At 40.2% G+C, this 23,328-nt stretch overlaps 1 non-coding gene across 1 annotated transcript; it reads left to right on the plus strand.

The window, feature by feature from the left end:
• The first annotated feature begins 22,243 nt into the window (after positions 1 to 22,243).
• On the plus strand, positions 22,244 to 22,347 carry LOC130984407 (small nucleolar RNA R71). The gene has a single exon (XR_009088345.1). It is a non-coding gene; the product is annotated as a small nucleolar RNA R71 (small nucleolar RNA).
• Positions 22,348 to 23,328: the final 981 nt, after the last annotated feature.

Genomic DNA, 23,328 nt, shown 5'->3' on the forward strand with positions numbered 1-23,328 from the left:
AGTTGCTATACAAAAACAACTAAAAAGTACAAGCGAAAAAACGAAATCAAAGGAAGAGGCAAAGCCAAGATTTCGAAAACGCTTGCTAAAAAGTTGCTATACAAAAACAACTAAAAAGTACAAGCGAAAAAACAAAATCAAAGGAAGAGGCAAAGCAAAGTTTCAAAGCGCTAGCTAAAAAAGTTGTTATCCAAAAACAACTAAAAAAGCATAAAAGCGGAACAAAAAGTCAAAACGCGAATAAAACACCGCATAATAAAGCTAAAAAGTTACTACAAGTAGCTAAAAGCAAAAAGGTGTCCAAAGCGTTCACAGAAACCATCCAAAAGCAAAAGAGCCCACAGGCCGGGCAAAAAACCAAAAATAAAAGATTACAGAGGATCAAGGTCCTTTCCGGACTCCACATCAACAGAAGGCTACGGAGGAAACATAGAAATCGGGACTGCATCAACGGCACCGTCATCCCGGCTTGAAACCTCCACACCAGATCCATCCCCGGCCAAAGGTGAAGTTGGGTCCGCAACCGGAACCTTGAGGTCGGACACCGGAACCTTGGGATCGGACACCGGAACCTCATCCTCATGGGGAGCAGGAACAATCTTTCCCTCCACAACAACGTTATCCGTACTAAATAAGCTCAGATCCAGGTCAGGAGCAAGAACCCGGACCTGAGCCTTCAAATTCTCGAACATAGCATCCATACCCTTAGCAACATGGCCTTCCAGCTCGTAAAAATCATCCTGAGCAGATTGCAACTTCTCCCTTGTCTCCACAAGCTCGGCATATATCCGAGTATAATTCTCCGTCGCCGCCTTCGCCATCTCCTCGGACGCTTTCGCTGCCGCCACAGCCGCGGTAGCTTTAGCTTTCTCCTTCTCCAAAGAGGCCTCCAGCTCCGTAATCCTAGCATCCTTCAGCTCACTAATGGGGGATTTCTTGAACTCCCGGGCAATAGCAGCATGAAGACTGGCCATCCGAACACAACTCCGTGCCATATACTGAAAATGATGCTCCATAGACACGTCATCAGTAGAGATAAAAGTCTGAGGGAGAATATGCTGTTCAATCCAACCTAGAGCATCGAAATCCTTATCGTTAAAACCCGCAAGCTCTTGAGAGGTCTTCTGCTTCTTGGGGGGAGGACCCGAGAACGGGGGAGGAGAAGAGGTAGCAGGCCCGGAGGTCGGAGGATCTTGACTTATAGCTCGGAACTGGGGAGTCGGAATAGTCTTCGACCGAGTCTGAACACCCACAGTAGTCTTCTGCGGAGAAGATCGGGCAGAAGCCTCCCCAGCCTCGATATTTCGAGCAGCCACAGATTTCTTCGTCCGACGAAGAAACTTCATGGAATCCGCCTGAGAAGACATCTCTGCAGAAATAAAAAGAAAAGGATTACCACAACAGAAATTCCACCAAAACAAGCAAAACCAAAAATACTAAGAAAAGATGAATCTCGAAGAGGTCGGGAACTACCTAACTCGGAACGGAGAAGGCTTGGATCTCCCAACATTTTCTTCGTGTCCAAGTGAGGTGCCCGACCCCATAAACTGCTCACCACACCCACAAAAGCCTGCTCCACCTCATCTAGACTCTCAAAAGTATACTTAGCAGACACTACATTCTCCTGCCAACAAAGAGGAAAAGAAGGCTCCCCACTCTCATCTAGAAAGAAAGGTCAGACGTCTCCAGTAGCCCGGACCTTGAAATAAAAATTCTTAAAATCATGAAAGGACTCATCATACAGGGTACAAAACTTCCTTCCCTGGTTAGCCCTAAAAGAAACCCAAGATACCTTCCCTCCACCCGACCCCGGCTTCGTCAACACAAACAAATAGGAAAATAAAGCAAGTGAGGGAGAGACGCCCAAAAACTGACACAAAAGTTGAAACAGCTTTAAAAACGCCCAAGAATTCGGATGGAGCTGCGTAGGGGCAAGGTTACAAGACCACAACACCTCGGACTCCAGATCGGTAAAGGGAAGTCGGACATTCAGCCTAGAGAAAAAACAATCATAAGCATAAAAGAAGAGCTTCTCGGAACTATCTAAAGGCGGGAAGCACACTCTCTCCTCGGAATCCGGGGCTACTAGTTCATAATCCCTCTCAGACTCTCTATTTTCACATATGCTACAGTGCCTACGGAACCTAGCTAAATACTCAGAATCTACCACAGAAGGGACTCTTAGAGGAAGAAGGTCTACCCAACCAAGACCACTTGGAATCTTGGTCGACATCGCTTGAAGAACCTTTCGAGACATAAAATTTTTACCTACAAGGAAGAAATACAACAGCAAAGCAAAAATCACATAGAGAAGACAAGCAAAAAACCCATTCAGCAAAACCCAAAAACAAAAACGCCAGAGAACAAAAAGAGCCCCCCCATATACAAACAACAACGGCGGCGCCTCTTTTTGGGGCAACCCAGGCATAAAGAAAGAAGAAACAGACAAAGAGCCACACAAAAGAACAGAAAGAATATGTACACAAAGAAAAGAGACGGGAACAAACCTGGAAGAAAGAAAGAAGACGACGAGCTCCGAAGCAAGGAGAACGAAGCGGCGGCACAGAAGAAACCCCGGAAAGATGCACGGAAAGATTCGGGGAAGAAGAACAAAGAGAAAGAAGAAGCGGTGCTCAAAAAAGAGATGGCGAAAACTTAGAAAAACAGGAAGGAACAGAATAAACGAAGAAAAAGGAAGGGAGCAAATAAATAAATGCCTTCACAGAGCCCGAACGGAAATCGAGGAGAAACGGTAAAATGCAATAAATGCAGGAACGGCCATTTTTTGAATTTTGAAAAACAACTATGCCCGAGCTCGACCTCCCAAAAAGGACGAACTCGGGCAGGGGCACTGTTCATACCCTGACCGAGCTCCTCCAACTCGGCAAAATGCATGAAAGGTCCGACCTCGTCCCAAGGCCCACGCCTGAGGTCGGACCTCGGACAATAAAGCTAAGAAGGCCCATCAAAAGGAACGCAGCCCAAAACCTAAAGGCCGAAAAGGCCTAGGAAAGGCGGTTCCACAAAGATAGAGGTAAAACTCCCAAAAGATAAGATAAGATAAGAATATCTTATCCAGGGAAGATCACGACCAACTACTATAAATACACTGGAGCACCCAGGTATGGCATACATTCCACATTCTACACATATCTGCTTGGACCCATGCTAACTTAAGCATCGGAGTGTCATTGCAGGTACAACCACCAACCGCCAACACATCAAGCTCGGGTCCCTGACCCCCACCTCGGGCATCTCCAGACGACCGAGCTACACGTTTCAGGTAACCCCCGAAACAGATTCATAGGACATTCATAACTTTAAGGCATAGACACTAAGATACTAATGATCACAAGACACAAACATGGATAAACATAAGCATAGAATTCGAAAAACAGAAGATTAAAGAACAAGGAAATTAAAGAACGGGTCCACCTTAGTGATGGCGGCTCTTTCTTCCTCTTGAAGATCCTATGGAGTGCTTGAGCTCCTCAATGTCTCTTCCTTGTCTTTGTTGCTCCATCCTTTTCTTGGTGATGGGCTTGTCCTCATCAATGGGGGTATCTCCTTCTATGTCAACTCCAACTGAATAACAGAGGTGACAGATGAGATGAGGAAAGGCTAGCCTTGCTAAGGTGGAAGACTTGTCCGCCACTTTATAGAGTTCTTGGGCTATAACCTCGTGAACTTCCACTTCTTCTCCAATCATGATACTATGAATCATGATGGCCCGGTCTAGAGTAACTTCGGACCGGTTGCTAGTGGGAATGATTGAGCGTTGAATGAACTCTAACCATCCTCTAGCCACGGACTTGAGGTCATGCCTTCTCAATTGGACCGGCTTGCCTCTTGAATCTCTCTTCCATTGTGCGCCCTCTTCACATATAACTGTGAGGACTTGGTCCAACCTTTGATCAAAGTTGACCCTTCTTGTGTAAGGGTGTTCATCTCCTTGCATCATAGGCAAGTTGAACGCTACCCTCACACTTTCCGGACTAAAATCCAAGTATTTCCCCCGAACCATAGTAAGATAATTCCTTGGATCCGGGTTCACACTTTGATCATGGTTCTTGGTGATCCATGCATTGGCATAGAACTCTTGAACCATCAAGATTCTGACTTGTTGAATGGGGTTGGTAAGTACTTCCCAACCTCTTCTTCGGATCTCATGGCGGATCTCCGGATATTCACCCTTTTTGAGTGAAAAGGGGACCTCGGGGATCACCTTCTTCAAGGCCACAACTTCATAGAAGTGGTCTTGATGCACCCTTGAGATGAATCTATCCATCTCCCATGACTCGGAGGTGGAAGCTTTTGCCTTCCCTTTCCTCTTTTTAGAGGTTTCTCCGGCCTTGGATGCCATAATGGTTATAGAAAAACGAAAAAGCAACGCTTTTACCACACCAAACTTAAAATGTTTGCTCGTCCTCGAGCAAAAGAAGAAAGAAGAGAGTAGAAGAAGAAGAAATGAGGGAGAGGGAGATGGTGGTGTATTCGGCCAAATAGGGGGAGAAGTGGTGTTTAGGTAGTGTGAAAATGAAGAAGGGAAGAAGGGTATTTATAGGAGAGAGGGGAGAAGGAGTTCGGCCATGTATGGGTGGGTTTGGGAGGGAAAGTGGTTTAAATTTGAAGGGTGAGGTTGGTGGGGATTTATGAAGGATGGATGTGAGTGGTGAAGAGAAAGATGGGATTTGATAGGTGAAGGGTTTTTGGGGAAGAGGTATTGAGGTGATTGGTGAATGGGGGAAGAAGAGAGAGAGTGGTGGTGGGGTCCTGTGGGGTCCACAGATCCTGTGGTGTCAAGGAAAAGTCATCCCTGCACCAAATGGCATCAAAATCCACGTTTTGAGCCATTTCTGGCGTTAAACGCCGGGCTGGTGCCCATTCCTGGCGTTTAACGCCAGGTTTTAGCCCTTTTCTGGCGTTTAACGCCAGTCTGGTGCCCCTTTCTAGCGTTAAACGCCCAGAATGGTGCCAGACTGGGCGTTAAACGCCCAACTGCTAAGCTCACTGGCGTTTGAACGCCAGCAGCATCTTCCTCCAGGGTGTGCTGTTTTTCTTCCTGTTTTTCATTTTGTTTTTGCTTTTTTCATTGATTTTGTGACTTCTTATGATCATCAACCTACAAAAAAAAAACATAAAATAACAAAAGAAGATATATAAAATATAATCATTGGGTTGCCTCCCAACAAGCGCTTCTTTAATGTCAGTAGCTTGACAGAGGGCTCTCAATGAGCCTTACAAATGATCAGAGCAATGTGGGAACCTCCCAACACTAAACTTAGAGTTTGAATGTGGGGGTTCAACACCAAACTTAGAGTTTGGTTGTGGCCTCCCAACACCAAACTTAGAGTTTGACTTTGGGGGCTCTATTTGTCTCTGATTTGAGGGAAGCTCTTCAAGCTTCATCTCCATGGTGACAGAGGGATATCCTTGAGCCTTAAACACAAAGGATTCTTCATTCACTTGAATGATTAGTTCACCTCTATCAACATCAATCACAGCCTTTGCTGTGGCTAGGAAGGGTCTGCCAAGGATGATGGATTCATCCATGCACTTCCCAGTCTCTAGGACTATGAAATCAGTAGGGATGTAATGGTCTTCAACTTTTACCAAAACATTCTCTACAAGTCCATGAGCTTGTTTTCTTGAGTTGTCTGCCATCTCCAATGAGATTCTTGCACCTTGTACCTCAAAGATCCCTAGCTTCTCCATTACAGAGAGGGGCATGAGGTTCACACTTGACCCTAAGTCACACAAGGCCTTCTTGAAGGTCATGGTGCCTATGGTACAAGGTATTGAAAACTTCCCAGGATCTTGTCTCTTTTGAGGTAATTCCTGCCTAGACAAGTCATCCAATTCTTTGGTGAGCAAAGGAGGTTCATTCTCCCAAGTCTCATTTCCAAATAACTTGTCATTTAGCTTCATAATTGCTCCAAGGTATTTAGCAACTTGCTCTTCAGTGACATACTCATCCTCTTCAGAGGAAGAATACTCATCAGAGCTCATGAAAGGCAGAAGTAAGTCCAATGGAATCTCTATGGTTTCATTTTGAGCCTCGGATTCCCATGGTTCCTCATTGGGGAACTCAGAGGAGGTTGGTGCACGCCCATTGAGGTCTTCCTCAGTGGCGTCCACCTCCTCTCTTTCCTCTCCATATTCGGCCATGTTTATGGCTTTGCACTCTCCTTTTGGATTTTCTTCTGTATTACTTGGGAGAGTACTAGGAGGGAGTTCAGTAATTTTCTTGCTCAGTTGTCCCACTTGTCCTTCCAAATTTCTGATGGAGGACCTTGTTTCATTCATGAAACTCTGAGTGGTTTTGATTAGATCAGAGACCATTGTTGCTAAGTCAGAGGTATTCTGCTTAGAACTCTCTGTCTGTTGCTGAGAAGATGATGGAAAAGGCTTGTTATTGCCAAGCCTGTTTCTTCCACCATTATTGTTATTGAAACCTTGTTGAGGTCTCTCTTGATTCTTCCATGAGAAATTTGGGTGATTTCTCCATGAAGAATTATAGGTATTTCCATAGGGTTCTCCTAGGTAATTCACCTCTTCCATTGAAGGGTTCTCAGGATCATAAGCTTCTTCCTCAGATGAAGCATCCTTAGTACTGCTTGGTGCATTTTGCATTCCAGACAGATTTTGAGAAATCAAATTGACTTGTTGAGTCAATATCTTGTTCTGAGCCAGTATGGCATTCAGAGTGTCAATCTCAAGAACTCCTTTCTTCTGACTAGTCCCATTATTCACAGGATTCCTTTCAGAAGTGTACATGAATTGGTTATTTGCAACCATTTCAATCAGCTCTTGAGCCTCTGTAGGCGTCTTCTTCAAATGAAGAGATCCTCCAGCAGAGCTATCCAAAGACATCTTGGATAGTTCAGAGAGACCATCATAGAAGATACCTATGATGCTCCATTCAGAAAGCATGTCTGAGGGACATCTTCTGATTAATTGTTTGTATCTTTCCCAAGCTTCATAGAGGGATTCTCCATCCTTCTATCTGAAGGTTTGGACTTCCACTCTAAGCTTACTCCATCTTTGTGGTGGAAAGAACTTTGCCAAGAAGGCATTGACTAGCTTTTCCCAAGAGTCCAGGCTTTCTTTAGGTTGAGAGTCCAACCATATTCTAGCTCTGTCTCTTACAGCAAAAGGGAATAGCATCAGTCTATAGACCTCAGGGTCTACCCCATTAGTCTTGACTGTGTCACAGATTTGCAAGAATTCAGCAAAGAACTGATGAGGATCTTCCATTGGAAGTCCATGGAACTTGCAATTCTGTTGCATTAGAGAAACTAATTGAGGCTTAAGCTCAAAGTTGTTTGCTCCAATGGCAGGGATAGAGATGCTTCTCCCATAGAAGTCGGGAGTAGGTGCAGTAAAGTCACCCAGCACCTTCCTTGCATTGTTGGCATTGTTGTTGTTTTCGGCTGCCATGTCTTCTTTTTCTTTGAAGAATTCGGTCAGGTCCTCTAAAGAGAGTTGTGCTTTGGCTTCTCTTAGCTTTCTCTTCAAGGTCCTTTCGGGTTCAGGATCAGCTTCAACAAGAATGCTTTTGTCTCTGCTCCTGCTCATATGAAAGAGAAGAGAACAAGAAAATGTGGAATCCTCTATGTCACAGTATAGAGATTCCTTGAGGTGTCAGAGGAAAAGATAAATAGAAAGAAGAAGGAGAAGAAGAATTCGAACTTTAATTAGATAAGGTTCGAATTGTGCATTGAGAAGGAGTGGTACTCCATAAATAGAAGGATGTGAGAAGGAGGGGAGTAGTTTTCGAAAATTAATTAGAAGATTTTGAAAACATTTTTGAAAAATACTTAATTGATTTCCGAAAATAAGAGTGGAAAAGAAATCAAGTGATTTTTGAAAAAGATTTGAAATTAGAAGTTAAAGGGATTTGATTGAAAACTTAATTTGAAAAAGATGTGATTAAAAAGATGTGATTGGGAAGATATGATTTGAAAACAATTTTAAAAAGATATGATTTGAAAACAATTTAAAAGAAAAAGATTTGATTTTAAAAATTAGTGACTTGCCTAACAAGAAAAGATATGATTCAAACATAAAACCTTCCTCAACAGAAAAGGCAAAAAATGTTCAATCAAATCATTAATTGTTAGTAAGTATCTTTGAAAAAGGAAAGAAATTGATTTTGAAAACATTTGATTGAAAAGATATGATTTGAAAAAGATTTGATTTTGAAAAACTTTGAAAACTTGAAAAAAAATTGATTTGAAAACAAAATTCTCCCCCTAGCACCATCCTGGCGTTAAACGCCCAGAATGGTATCCATTCTGGCGTTTAACGCCCAAAATGCACCCTTTTTGGGCGTTAAACGCCCAACCAGGTACCCTGGCTGGCGTTTAAACGCCAGTCTACCTTCTTCACTGGGCATTTTTGAATGCCCAGCTTTTTCTGTATAATTCCTCTGCAGTATGTTCTGAATCTTCAATTCCTTGTATTATTGACTTGAGAAGACATAAATAAAAAATATTTTTGGATTTTTTTTTTAATAATCAAAATGCAACAAGAAGCAAATAACAATGCATGCAAGACACCAAACTTAGCAGTTTGTATACTACTGACACTATATGAGACACATAAACACTCAAGTCAAAAGAATTCAAAGATCAGAGTAAGAAATCATCAAGAATTACTTGAAGGTCCTTAAGACACATGAATGAATGCATGCTATTGACACCAAACTTAAGATGAGACACTAAACTTAAGCAAGAAACATCAAATATTTTTGGTTTTTATGATTTTGTGATTTTTTTGTATTTTTCGAAAATTAAGTGGAAAAAGATATCAAAATTCTTAATGAGAATTCCAGGAATCAGTGCAATGCTAGTCTAAGACTCCGGTCCAGGAATTAGACATGGCTTCACAGCCAGCCGAGCTTTCAAAGAAAGCTTCGGTCCAAAACACTAGACATGGCCAATGGCCAGCCAAGCCTTAGCAGATCGTTGCTCCAATAGCAAGATTGATAGAGATCAACAAGCTATTGTGATGATCAGTTGAAACCTCGGTCCAATAAGATTAGACATGGCTTTTCAGCCAGCCAGATTTCAACAAATCATCATGAAACTCTAGAATTCACCTTCAAGAATTTCGAAAAAAAATAAATGCCTAATCTAAGCAACAAGATGAACCGACAGTTGTCCATACACAAGAACAATCCCCGGCAACGGCACCAAAAACTTGGTGCACGAAATTGTGATCAATACTTTTCAAAACATAAACAATCCCTAGTAATGGCTCCAAAGACTTGGTGCTCAATACCATGGCATAAACACAACTTCGCACAACTAACCAGCAAGTGCACTGGGTCGTCCAAGTAATAAACCTTACGCGAGTAAGGGTCGATCCCACGGAGATTGGTGGTATGAAGCAAGCTATGGTCATCTTGTAAATCTCAGTCAGGCAGACTCAAATGGGTATAGTGATAAACGAATAAAGCATAAAGATAAAGATAGAGATACTTATGTATATCATTGGTGTAAGAGCTTCAGACAAGCGTATGAAGATGCCTTCCCTTCCGTCTCTCTGCTTTCCTACTGCCTTCATCCAATCCTTCTTACTCCTTTCCATGGCAAGCTTGTGTAGGGTTTCACTGTTGTCAGCAGCTACCTCCCATCCTCTCAGTGAAAATACGTCCCTGATGCTCTGTCACAGCATAGGTTAATCATCTGTCGGTTCTCGTTCAGGCCGGAATAATATCCATTGATACTTTTGCATCTGTCACTAACGCCATAGCCTGCTAGGAGTTTGAAGCACGTCACAGTCATTCAATCATTGAATCCTACTCAGAATACCACAGACAAGGTGAGACCTTCCGGATTCTCTTGAATGCCGCCATCAGTTCTCGCCTATACCACGAAGACTCTGATCTCACAGAATGGCTGGCTCGTTTGTCAGGCGAGCACTCGGTTGTCAGGCGATCAACCATGCATCGTGCAATCAGAAATCCAAGAGATATTCACTAAGCCTCGAATGCTTGTAGAACAAGAGTGGTTGTCAATCACTTTGTTCATGGGTGAGAATGATGATGGGCGTCAATCATCACCTTCATCAAGTTGAAGAACAAGTGATATCTTGGACAAAGAACAAGCGCAATTGAATAGAAGAACAATAGTAATTGCATTAATACTCGAGGTACAGCAGAGCTCCACACCTTAATCTATGGTGTGTAGAAACTCCACCGTTGAAAATACATAAGAACAAGGTCTAGGCATGGCCGAATGGCCAGCCTCCCAATGATCTAAGATAGCATAAAACGAAGATAGCTACCAAAGTCCTTTGATACAATAGTAAAAGGTCCTACTTATAGATAACTAGTAGCCTAAGGTGTACAAAGATGAGTAAATGACATAAAAATCCACTTCCGGGCCCACTTGGTGTGTGCTTGGGCTGAGCAATGAAGCATTTTCGTGTAGAGACTCTTCTTGGAGTTAAACGCCAGCTTTTATTCCAGTTTGGGCGTTTAACTCCCATTTAGGTGCCAGTTCCGGCGTTTAACGCTGGAATTTCTTGAGGTGACTTTGAACGCCGGTTTGGGCCATCAAATCTTGGGCAAAGTATGGACTATCATATATTGCTGGAAAGCCCAGGATGTCTACTTTCCAACGCCGTTGAGAGCGCGCCAATTGGGCTTCTGTAGCTCCAGAAAATCTACTTCGAGTGCAGGGAGGTCAGAATCCAACAGCATCTGCAGTCCTTTTGAGTCTCTGGATCAGATTTTTGCTCAGATCCCTCAATTTCAGCCAGAAAATACCTGAAATCACAGAAAAACACACAAACTCATAGTAAAGTTCAGAAAAGTGAATTTTAACTAAAAACTAATAAAAATATACTAATAACTCAACTAAAACTACCAAAAACATACTAAAAACAATGCCAAAAAGCGTACAAATTATCCGCTCATCAGCTGACATGCTCCTCCCTGCCAATGATCCAATTAAGTTTGCAAACCGATACTTTGAGCTGATGTTTCCCGTGTTTGCTACCTCCAGAAATCTATATCTGGAGCGGACCTTGAAAATTCCCGAAGAACAACAGCAGTACACCTCCGATCAGATCAAACAACGAGGCTGGTTCTTCTTGGAGAGAAACTCGACTGAGGTAAATGCTTCCTGGGTATGAGAGTTTTACTACAATTATTTCAAGACTTCCCTGGATGCAATGCACCTCAGAGGGAAACAGATACTAGTCACTGAAGAAGCCATTGAGGATATTTTGTGCCTTCAGCCTAAGTCAGATCAGCCTGAAGAGGACATGCGCTTTCTGAGATTTGACTGGGATGCTGTCAAGGAGAGGATAGCCTTTGACCCTACTGTCCCTTAGGTCATGGGTAAGAACACTACCATGCCTAAAGGAATCAAGCGGATATACTTGAATGATGAGGCTCGGCTCTAGCACCAGATCCTGAGTAACTTTATTATGCCGAGCACTCATGAGACAGAGCTGCCTGCTGCTATGATCACCCTCCTCTGGTGTGTGATGGAGGGTAAGGACCTGTACATGCCACGATTCATCCGGTACTATATGTCTAGGGTCCATGTTTGAGGCACCCTCCCCTTCCCTTATCTGGTCACCCAGCTAGGCCGTCGAGCTGAAGTGCCTTGGGAGGATGCTGATGAGAGGCCACCTGCTGCGGAGTGTCGGAATATCATCCCTCACAGTAGAAACTTTCTGGCTTTAGGCTACAGACCTCTATTCCTTCCCACTTCCGATGAGACAGCCACACCTTCAGCTGCCCCCTCTTCTTCCACTGCACCCCCACTTGCTCCTGAGCCCATCTAACATTTGGTGCATCGCCTCTTCGCCCGATTGGACCGTATGGAGCGTCACAACAAGCGACACTATGAGCACCTCAAGTTGATGATCCAATCCGACGGCGATATCCCCTCTGAGCCTGACACCCCTTTTGACACATCTGAGGCAGAGGCAAGCGCTCATGAGGAGGAGACACTGGCCCCGGCGGAGCAGACCGGACCACAGCAGGCTGCGCCACAGCAGGAGGAGCCGCAGCAGCTTCAAGCTGCCGATACAGAGATTCCTATCCAGTCAGAGCCTCCTCTACAGCAGACAGATCCTCAGACCACCACCGAGAGACCAGCAACCCATCCTTTCGAAGATGACACTCCTTCACACCCAGCTTGAGTGAGCATCGGGAACGATGCTATTATTTAAGTGTGGGGAGGTTGCCATCTCTGGCATCTATTTATTTTGGTGAACCACTACAAACTCTCTTCTTATTTTGTCCATTTTCTGTATTTTTGCACATTTTTCTCTTTTTGCTTTTTTATTGTACTTTTTGCATTATGCACTTTGAGCTATATGTATACGTCTAGGATATTTTAGCTTGATTTGCACCTTAGTTTACTAGTTATTTATTAAGTGGATTAATTAGAATAGTTTACCCTTTTTAGCATATGATAGTTAATTTGATTGAAAATAAAAAGGAAGTAAGCTAGAGACTTTAACAGAATCAATCCACACACCTTGTATATATAGCATTACATGTTAGTTAGTTAACAACATTTCATCAAGGAGAAACACTAAAACTTTAAAGCCATGCAATATATTTTACATTGAGAATAATGGAAACTCTTAATTTCTACATGCATGACATACATAACTGATATATGATTTATGAGCTCGAGAACACATAACCTGTGAGTTTTGAGCTTAATTGTATGGTTACACTCAAACCATAAATTTCATTCCTGTGTGTTTCGCCCTTCTTTTTATTCTGATATTCTTTACTTTGCTTTAATCTATATGTCCAATATAGAATATAGATACATACTAAGATAGGATTGAGGCCATGTTTGAATTTTTAACTCACTTATCCCAAGTAAGCCTACCTTTTATGCCATCCTTGTTAGCCCCCCTTGAGCCTTTTAATCCCCTTCTTCTTTATAACCACATTACTAGCCTTAAGCAGAAAAACAAAATATTAATCCCAAGTTGAATCCTTGGTTAGCTTAAGATAAATATTGTGTAAAATTTAAGTGTGGGGAATTTTATGGGAACATGGGATGATAGAAAAAGTAGGAAATTAAATTGAACAAAGTAATGTGAAAATTTGGGAAGCATGTTCATGTGAAATCAAAATAATTAAATTACCATGTGCATTAAAAGGGGATACACAAATATATATATATATATATATATATATATAATTAATTAATTTCCCTAAACACAAAATGAAAAGAATTGGGATAAAAATAAATAAAAATTAAAATATGAGCATGTAATATAAAAGTGGGAAAAATATGGAAAAATATGTAAAGAAGCTTTGCTTTACAAAATATGTATGTTAGGTGAGATCTTAGACTAATCAAGGATTCACTTAATTAGCTCACTTAGCCTTATACATATACTCTTACCTCTACCTTGGCCCCATTACAACATTGAAAAAGACCTCATGATTTTTGTATGTCTGTATTCTTTAATTGTTGATTGAATAGAAGAAGAACAAAGTTATAGAAAGTAAAAATAAAAAGAAGATTAGAGTGATTAACCCAATAAACACTGAGTGACTAGAGAATAAACACAAAATCCAGTGAGGGTTTAATAGCTCATCACCATATATCTCTACTTCTATTGTTAATTGTCTTGCAAGTTTGAAAAATATTTTATTTACCCATCTCAATTGTAAAAGTGCTTTAATATTATCTAAGGTTGGCTATGCGTATATGATTCCTTGAGAATGTGAATTAATTTAACTACATGTAAAGCTTTATATATAGGTGAATAATAACTAGATTTGCATGACTTATTTAAGTAGTTGCATCTAAGATAGATTGCATTGCATGAGATTCCACCATTTTTGCCTTATTCTTTCTCTTGGATTTAGCATGAGGACATGCTATTGTTTAAGTGTGGGAAGGTTGATAAACTCATACTTTATGATATATTTTGTGTTGAATTTAAGTAATTTATTCAATCCTTCACCCACTTATTCATGTGAAATTGCATGGTTTTACTTTCCCTTCCTTATTATATGATGTATGTGAAAAACATGTTTCCTAGGCTTTAAAAATATAAATTTTAATTACCTTTTATTGCCATTCGATGCCGTGACTTGTGTGTTAAGTATTTTCATATCTTCTAAGGCATGAATGATTTGAAGGATGGAAAGGAGACATACAAAAATGGAAGGAAAGCTCAAAATGGAGTTTTTGAAGACACTGGCAGCGACGCGAACGCATGGATGACGCGGCCGCATGCCAGCGCGAAATGGTAGTGACGCAACCGCGTGATTGACGCGATCGTGTGCCATAAGCGAAATGCATATGATACGGACGCATGACTGAAGCGACCGCGTGACAAGGAAAACTCCAAATGACGCGACCGCGTGACCCACGCGGACGCGTGACAGAGGCCACGCACCAGAAATTACAGATCTCATTCCCAGCAGTTTATGGGCTCTTTTTGGCCCAGATCCAAGCCCAGAGAACACAGACCAAGGGCTGTAAAGTGGAGGAATGAAGTGAACAATAGGGGAGCGAATTTAAAAAGAATTTTTGATAGTTTAGATGTAGTTTTTAGTGAGGGAGGTTCTCTCCTCTCTCTTAGGTATTAGGATTAGGATTTTTAGAAATTAGGAATATTTTCATCTTCTTCAATTACAGGTTCAATGTTCCTTTTATTTGTTTTCTTAATTTAGTTTATGGATTTCTATGTTCAACTTAACTTCTTTATTTGGCTATAACTGCCCATGTTACATTTGATATCTTTATCAATTCATGATTTTGGGGTATTTCAGTTTATCATTACTCTCTTTTATTTATGTTGCTGTTGCTCCCAATCCGAAGACATTTTTATTCCAGTAGATTTTCTTTTCTCCTTTTGGTCTTGGTTAAGAAATCAGTAACTCGGGAGTTATTAGACTCAACGTGATCGATAATCGCTATCTTTGCTAATTAGCTTGAACTTCTATAATCCCAATCTTTTTCTAGGAATTAACTAAGATTTGAAGATCAAACTAATTAGTCACTTGACCTTCCCTTGCACTAGCAAAGGTTAACTAAGTGGAATTAAGATTCAATTTTCATCATCATTGATAAGGATAACTAGGATAGGACTTGCAATTTCTCATACCTTGCCAAAAGTTTATTTTACAGTTATTTATTTATTTTACCTGCCATTTAAATTACTTGTTCCTCATCTTTAAAACCCCAATTTATAATCTTCATAACTAATAATAAGAACATACCTCCCTGCAATTCCTTGAGAAGACGACCCGAGGTTTAAATACTTCGGTTATCAATTTATTTAGGGGTTTGTTACTTGTGACAACCAAAATATTTGTACGAAGGGATTTTCTGTTGGTTTAGAATCTATACTCACAACGCGATTATATTTTATAAAATTCTTTACTAGCAAAAATCCTAACGTCAGCGTGCCACTTGGGCTCGAAGGCGTGGCATGCCAGGCTAGCCAAGGCTCCAGAAGACCCTGGGCGTCACTACAACAAAGAAGGCTTTTCGCAACGATCAAAAATCGTTGCCGTAGATTTAAAAACCTTTCCCAAAACTTTAGGCAACGCTTTGGCAACGGTTTTTGACCTGTGGTATATGCGGCCGTTACCAATGCTCAAAGGCAACGGTTTTTTACCTAGGGCAACGGTAATAGAAAAACCGTTGCCACAATTAGTGGCATAGTCAAAGGTTTTGACGAAAAATTTTAAATAACGGTTTTGATCCTTTACTCAATAAGCAACGGTTTCGAACAGTTCCTGTTAACATGACAACGGTTTAAAACCGTAACTGGATAGGCAACGGTTTTAAACTGTTGTGGGTTTATTATTCACATAGCCAACGGTTTTAAACGGTTTTAAGCCAGGTTTCGACAACGACTTTAAAACCGTTGCCAGTTTATAGACATCTAGGACAACGGTTTTAAAGCGTTACCATTGATGTCATTTTTCGGAAGCGGTTTTAATACCATTGCCATTTTATAGTCATCTAAGACAACGGTTTTAAAGCGTTATCTTTGGGGTCGTGTTTTGGCAACGGTTTTAACACCATTGTCTTTTGTAACTATTGACAACGATTTTTTTTATATATAAGTTTTTATTTACAATAGTTTTCTCGTGAATGAAATTAATTTCAGTTTTTTAATTATTTATTGTCAATAAATAATTAAACTATTTGAATTAAGTCACTAAAGAAAAATAATTGAACATTTCCCATCACATTTAACTTATAAAAATTGTTGTAAGATCCACAATATCATCTAAATTTGCAAAAAATATAATAACAAAAGAGAGTTGAAATAGCTAAGTAGCAAATAGTCATCATGTCCACAAGTTCATGACTTTTACTCTGTAACATTTGCTTTTAAAAATTTGACCTTAATTAAGTTTGATTTCCCCTTTAACATAGTTTTCCTATAAACATAAAAAAAATCAAATATAAAACTACACATCTTTAATACAAATAATGTTAAATAAAAATGTTTGAGAGAAAGAGAGGACAAACATATATATCATAACATTCTTCTATTTAGATACACAAAACAATTGAATCAAGATCATCATAATCAACAATTATTTAAGATATGATAACATATAGAAACTTTAACAACAAATAATACCTCTTCAGGCGCAGCATTGTTTGGATTCCCTAAAATGCTTCCTAATTGAGCAGCTAACATGTCAAGGTCCACTCCTAAGCTTTTTTGTTGCAGCATCATTGGTGCACGAAATTGTGATCTCTAATAATGGCATTCAACTTGGTGAGCACATTTATAACTCAGCACTTTCTTCACAACCTCGCACAACTAACCAGCAAGTGCACTGGGTCGTCCAAGTAATAAACCTTACGTGAGTAAGGGTCGATCCCACGGAGATTGTTGGTATGAAGCAAGCTATGGTCATCTTGAAATTCTCAGTTAGGCGAATAATATATGGTTATGGAGTTTTCGAATAATAATAATAAATAAACAGAAAATAAAGATAGAAATACTTATGTAAATAATTGATGGGAATTTCAGATAGGCGTATGAAGATGCTGTGCTCCTTCTGAATCTGTGCTTTCCTACTACCTTCATCCAATCCTTCTTATTTCTTTCCATGGCAAGCTGTATGTAGGGTATCACCGTTGTCAATGGCTACATCCCATCCTCTCTGTGAAAAAGGTCCAAATGCTCTGTCACAGCACGACTAATCATCTGTCCGTTCTCGATCATGCTGGAATAGAATCCTTTGATTCTTTTGCGTTTGTCATCACGCCCAACAATCCCGAGTTTGAAGCTCGTCACAGTCATTCAATCCCTGAATCCTACTCGGAATACCACATACAAGGTTTAGACTTTCCGGACTCTCATGAATGCCGCCATCAATTCTAGCTTATACCACAAAGATTTTGATTAAGGAGTCCAAGAGACATGCGCCCGGTCTAAGGTAGAACGGAAGTGGTTGTCAGTCACGCGTTCATAGGTGAGAATGATGATGAGTGTCACAGATCATCACATTCATCATGGTGAAGTGCAACGAATATCTTAGAACAGGAATAAACTGAATTGAATAGAAAATAGTAGTAATTGCATTAAAACTCGAGGTACAGCAAAGCTCCACACCCTTAATCTATGGTGTGTATAAACTCCACCGTTGAAAATACATAAGTGATGGTCCAGGCATGGCTTAATGGCCAGCCCCCAAATGTGATCAAAAGACCGAGTGGTCAAAGACTAGACAATCAAAGACACCTAGTACAATAGTAAAAATTTCTATTTATACTAAACTAGCTACTAGGGTTTACAGAAATAAGTAATTGATGCAGAAATCCACTTCCAAGGCCCACTTGGTGTGTGCTTGGGCTGAGCTTGAGCTTTACACGTGAAGAGGCTTCTTTTGGAGTTGAACGCCAAGTTGTGACGTGTTTTTGGCGTTCAACTCTGGTTCGTGACGTGTTTCTGGCGTTTGACTCCAGAATGCAGCATGGAACTGGCGTTGAGCGCCAGTTTACATCGTCTAATCATGAATAAAGTATGGACTATTATATATTGCTGGAAAGCTCTGGATGTCTACTTTTTAACGCCGTTAAGAGCACGCCATTTGAATTTCTGTAGCTCCAGAAAATCCATTTCGAGTGCAGGGAGGTCAGAATCCTACAGCATCAGCAGTCATTTGTCAGCCTTTTATCAGAGTTTTGCTCAGGTCCCTCAATTTCAGCTAGAAAATACCTGAAATCACAGAAAAATACACAAACTCATAGTAAAGTCCAGAAATGTGAATTTAGCATAAAAACTAATGAAAACATCCCTAAAAGTAGCTAGATCCTACGAAAAACTATCTAAAAACAATGCCAAAAAGTGTATAAATTATCCGCTCATCACAACACCAAACTTAAATTGTTGTTTGTCCCCAAGCAACTGAAAATAAATTAGGATAAAAAGAAGAGAATATAATATAAAGCTCATAATATCAATGAATATTAATTCTAATTAGATGAGCGGGACTTGTAGCTTTTTGTTTCTAAACAGTTTTGGCATCTCACTTTATCCTTTGAAGTTTAGAATGATTGGCATCTCTAGGAACTTAGAATTTCAAATAGTGTTATTGATTCTCCTAGTTAAGTTTGTTGATTCATGAACACAGCTACTTTTATGAGTCTTGGCCGTGGCCCTAAGCACTTTGTTTTCCAGTATTACTACCGGATACATAAATGCCACAGACACATGACTGGGTAAACCTTTTCAGATTGTGACTCAGCTTTGCTAAAGTCCCCAGTTAGAGGTGTCCAGAGCTCTTAAGCACACTCTTTTTGCTTTGGATCACGACTTTAACAACTCAGTCTCAAGCTTTTCACTTGGACCTGCATGCCACAAGCACATGGTTAGGGACAACTTGATTTAGCCGCTTAGGCCTGGATTTTTTTTCCTTGGGCCCTCCTATTCATTGATGCTCAAAGCCTTGGATCCTTTTTACCCTTGCCTTTTGGTTTTAAGGGCTATTGGCTTTTTCTGTTTGCTTTTTTTTCTTTCTATTATTTTTTTCGCCACTTTTTTTTCGCAAGCTTTTGCTATTCACTGCTTTTTCTTGCAAGAATCAAATTCATGATTTTTCAGATTATCAATAGCATTTCTCTTTGTTCATCATTCTTTCAAGAGCCAACAATTTTAAAATTCATAAACAACAAGATAAAAAATATGCACTGTTCAAGCATTCATTCAGAAAATAAAAAGTATTGTCACCACATCAATATAATTAAACTAAATTCAAGGATAAATTCGAAACTCATGTACTTCTTATTCTTTTGTATTAAAAACATGTTTCATTTAAGAAAGGTGAAGGATTCATGGAATTATTCATAGCTTTAAGACATAGTTACTACATACTAATGATCATGTAATAAAGACACAAACATAGATAACATAAAGCTTAAAATAAAAAACAGAGAAATAAGAACAAGGAAGTTAAGGAATGAGTCCACCTTAGTGAGGGTGGCGCCTTCTTGAAGGACCAATGGTGCTTTTTGAGCTCCTCTATGGCTCTTCTTGCCTTTGTTGCTTGATCCCTAGTGATTTTGGTGCTCCTATCCTTAGTTGCTCCCAATAATTGTGTGAAGGAAAATGTATCCCCTGAGGTATCTCAGGGATTTCTTGATTTGCAGTCAAATGCTCTTCTACTGAGCTATGGACCCTTGAGATGAATCTCTCCATCTCCCATGACTCGGAGGTGAAAGCTTTTTGTCTTCCCTTTTTTCTTTTTTTTTTTTGAGGTTTCTCTGGCCTTAGGTGCCATGAATGGTTATGGAAAAATAAAAAAGCTATGCTTTTACCACACCAAACTTAGAATGTTGCTCGCCCTCGAGCAAAAGAAGAAAGAAGAGAAGAAGAAGAACAGTATATGGAGGAGAGGGAGAGAGGTGTGTATTCAACCATGTAGGATGGGTTTGGGTGGGAAAGAGATGATGGATGTGAGTGGTGAAGAGGTAATGGGGAAGGGAGTTATTAGATTGTGTGAAAAAGAGAAAGAAGGTGAGTTGAGGTAGGTAGGGATCCTGTGGGATCCACAGATCCTGAGGTGTCAAGGATTATCATCCCTGCACCAATGAGGCGTGTAAAACATCCTCTGTATACAATCTTGGCGTTTAACGCCAGATTGATGCTTGTTTCTGGCGTTAAACACCAGTTTCATGCTTGTTTTGGGCGTTCAACGCCAGTCTGCAGCATGTTTTTGGCGTTGAACGCCAGCTTTCCTCAGTGTGCAATCCTGGTGTTTAAACGCCAGATTGCTGCATGTTTCTAGCGTTCAACGCCAGATCCATGCTCTGTTCTGGCCGCTAGCCAGATGCTCCTTACTGGCGTTTAAACGCCAGTAAGACCTTCCTCCAGGGTGTGCTTTTTCTTCTGCTATTTTTTATTCTGTTTTTAATTTTAGTATTTATTTTATGACTCCATATGATGATGAACCTAATAAAACATAAAAGAAAAATAAAAATAAAAATAGAATTAGATAAATAAAAATTGGGTTGCCTCTCAATAAGCGCTTCTTTAATGTCAATAGCTTGACAGTGGGCTCTGATGGAGCCTCACAGGTGATCAAGTCAATGTTGTAGACTCCCAACACCAAACTTAGAGTTTGGATGTGGGGATTCAACACCAAACTTAGAGTTTGGCTGTGGCCTCCCAACACCAAACTTAAATTTTGATTGTGGGGGCTCTGTTTGACTTTGTACTGAGAGAAGCTTTTCATGCTTCCTCTCCATTGTTACAGAAGAACACCCTTGGGTCTTAAACAAAAGGTAGTTCCCATTCAATTGAAGGACTAATTCTCCTTTATTAACATCTATCATAGCTCCTGCTGTGGCTAGGAAAGGTCTTCCAAGGATGATGCATTCATCCTCCTCCTTCCTAGTGTCTAAGATTATGAAATCAGCAGGGATGTAAAGGCCTTCAACCTTTACTAACACGTCCTCTACCAATCCATAAGCTTGTCTTACTGACTTGTCTACCATTTGCAATGAGAATATGGCAGGCTGTACCTCAATGGTCCCCAGCTTCTCTATTACAGAGAGTAGCATAACATTTATGCCTGACCCTAGGTCATACAAAGCCTTTTCAAAGGTCATGGTGCCTATGGTACAGGGTATTAAGAATTTACCAGGATCTTGTTTCTTTTGAGGTAAAGTTTGCTGAACCCATGTATCTAGTTCACCAATGAGCAAGGGAGGTTCACCTTCCCAAGTCTCATTACCAAACAACTTAGCATTCAGCTTCATGATAGCTCCTAGATATTGAGCAACTTGCTCTCCAATTACATCTTCATCCTCTTCATAGGAAGAATAGTTTTCAGAGCTCATGAATGGCAGAAGGAGGTTTAATGGGATCTCTATGGTCTCTATATGACCTTCAGATTCCTTTAAGTCCTCAATAAGGAACTCCTTCTTGCTTGAGAGACGTCCGCTGAGGTCTTCCTCATTGGGATTCACGTCCTCTCCTTTCTCTCTAGGTTTGGCCATGTTAATTATGTCAATGGCTTTGCACTCTCTTTTTGGATTCTCTTCAGTATTGCTTGGGAGAGTAATAGGAGGAGTTTCAGTGACTTTCTTACTCAGCTGGCCCACTTGTGCCTCCAAATTTCTGATGGAGGACCTTGTTTCACTCATGAAGCTTAAAGTGGCCTTAGGCAGATCAGAGACTATATTTGCTAAGTTAGAGGTGCTCTGCTCAGAATTCTCTGTCTGTTGCTGAGAAGATGATGGAAAAGGCTTGCTATTGCTAAATCTGTTTCTTCCACCATTATTAAAGCCTTGTTGAGGCTTTTGTTGATCCTTCCATGAGAAATTTGATGATTTCTCCATGAGGGGTTATAGGTGTTGCCAAAGGCTTCCCCCATGTAATTTACCTCTGCCATTGCAGGGTTTTCAGGATCATAAGCGTCTTCTTCAGGAGAGGCCTCTTTAGTACTGTTGGATGCATTTTGCCATCCATTCAGACTTTGTGAAATCATGTTGACTTGCTGAGTCAACATTTTGTTCTGAGCCAATATGGCATTCAGAGCATCAATTTCAAGAACTCCCTTCCTCTAAGGTGTCCTATTATTCACGGAATTCCTCTCAGAAGTGTACATGAACTGATTATTTGCAACCAGTTCAATAAGTTCCTGAGCTTTTGCAGGCATTTTCTTTAGGTGAATAGATCCACCTGCAAAATGATCCAGTGTCATCTTAGAGAACTCAGACAGACCATAATAGAATCTATCATGGTCCACTCTGAAAACATGTCAGAAGGACACTTTTTGGTCATCTGCTTGTATCTTTCCCAAGCTTCATAGAGGGATTCACCATCTTTTTGCTTGAAGGTCTGAACATCCACTCTAAGCTTCCTCAGCTTTTGAGGAGGAAAGAATTTAACCAAGAAGGCCGTGACCAGCTTATCCTAAGAGTCCAGGCTATCCTTAGGTTGTGAGTCCAACCATGTTCTAGCTCTGTCTCTTACAGCAAAAGGGAAAAGCATGATCCTGTAGACTTCAAGATCTACTCCATTAGTCTTAACAGTCTCACATATCTGCAAGAACTTAGTTAAAAACTGGTAGGGATCTTCTTATGGAAGTCCTTGAAACTTGCAGTTTTGTTGCATTAGAGCAACTAGTTGAGGTTTCAGCTCAAAATTGTTTGCTCCAATGGCAGGAATTGAGATGCTTCTTCCATCAAACTTGGAAGTGGGAGTAGTATAATCACCAAGCATCCTCCTTGCATTATTGTTGTTAGGTTCGGCTGCCATATCCTTTTGTTGTTCAAAAATTTCAGTAAGGTTGTCTCTGGATTGTTATAATTTAGCTTCTCTTAATTTCCTCTTCAGAGTCCTTTCAGGTTCAGGATCAACTTCAACAATAATGCATTTTTTCTTGTTCCTGCTCATATGAAAAAGAAGAGAAAAGAAAAAGAAGAGGAATCCTCTATGTCACAGTATAGAGATTCCTGTATGTTAGTAGAAGAAGAAAGGGAATAAGAGTGAAGAAGAATGAATAATCCATACACAAGGGTAAGGATAGGAGCAGAGATTTGAGATGAAGAGAAATGTTTAGTAAATGAATAAATAAATAGAATAAGATGAGAGAGAGAAGTTTTCAAAAATAATTTTTGAAAAAGGAGTTAAGGATTTTCGAAAATTAAAGGGGAAATAAAATTAAAATTTAAAATTTAAAATAATTAATTAATTAAAAAGAATTTTTGAAAAAGAGGGAGGTATTTTTGAAAATTAGAGAGAGAAAAGTTGTTAGTTGATTTTGAAAAAGATAAAAACTAAACAAAAGTTAATTGGTTAGTTGAAAAAGGTTTAAAAATCAATTTTGAAAAGATAAGA

Source organism: Arachis stenosperma, chromosome 5 (assembly GCF_014773155.1).
Source record: "Arachis stenosperma cultivar V10309 chromosome 5, arast.V10309.gnm1.PFL2, whole genome shotgun sequence".
Taxonomy (NCBI): Eukaryota; Viridiplantae; Streptophyta; class Magnoliopsida; order Fabales; family Fabaceae; genus Arachis; species Arachis stenosperma.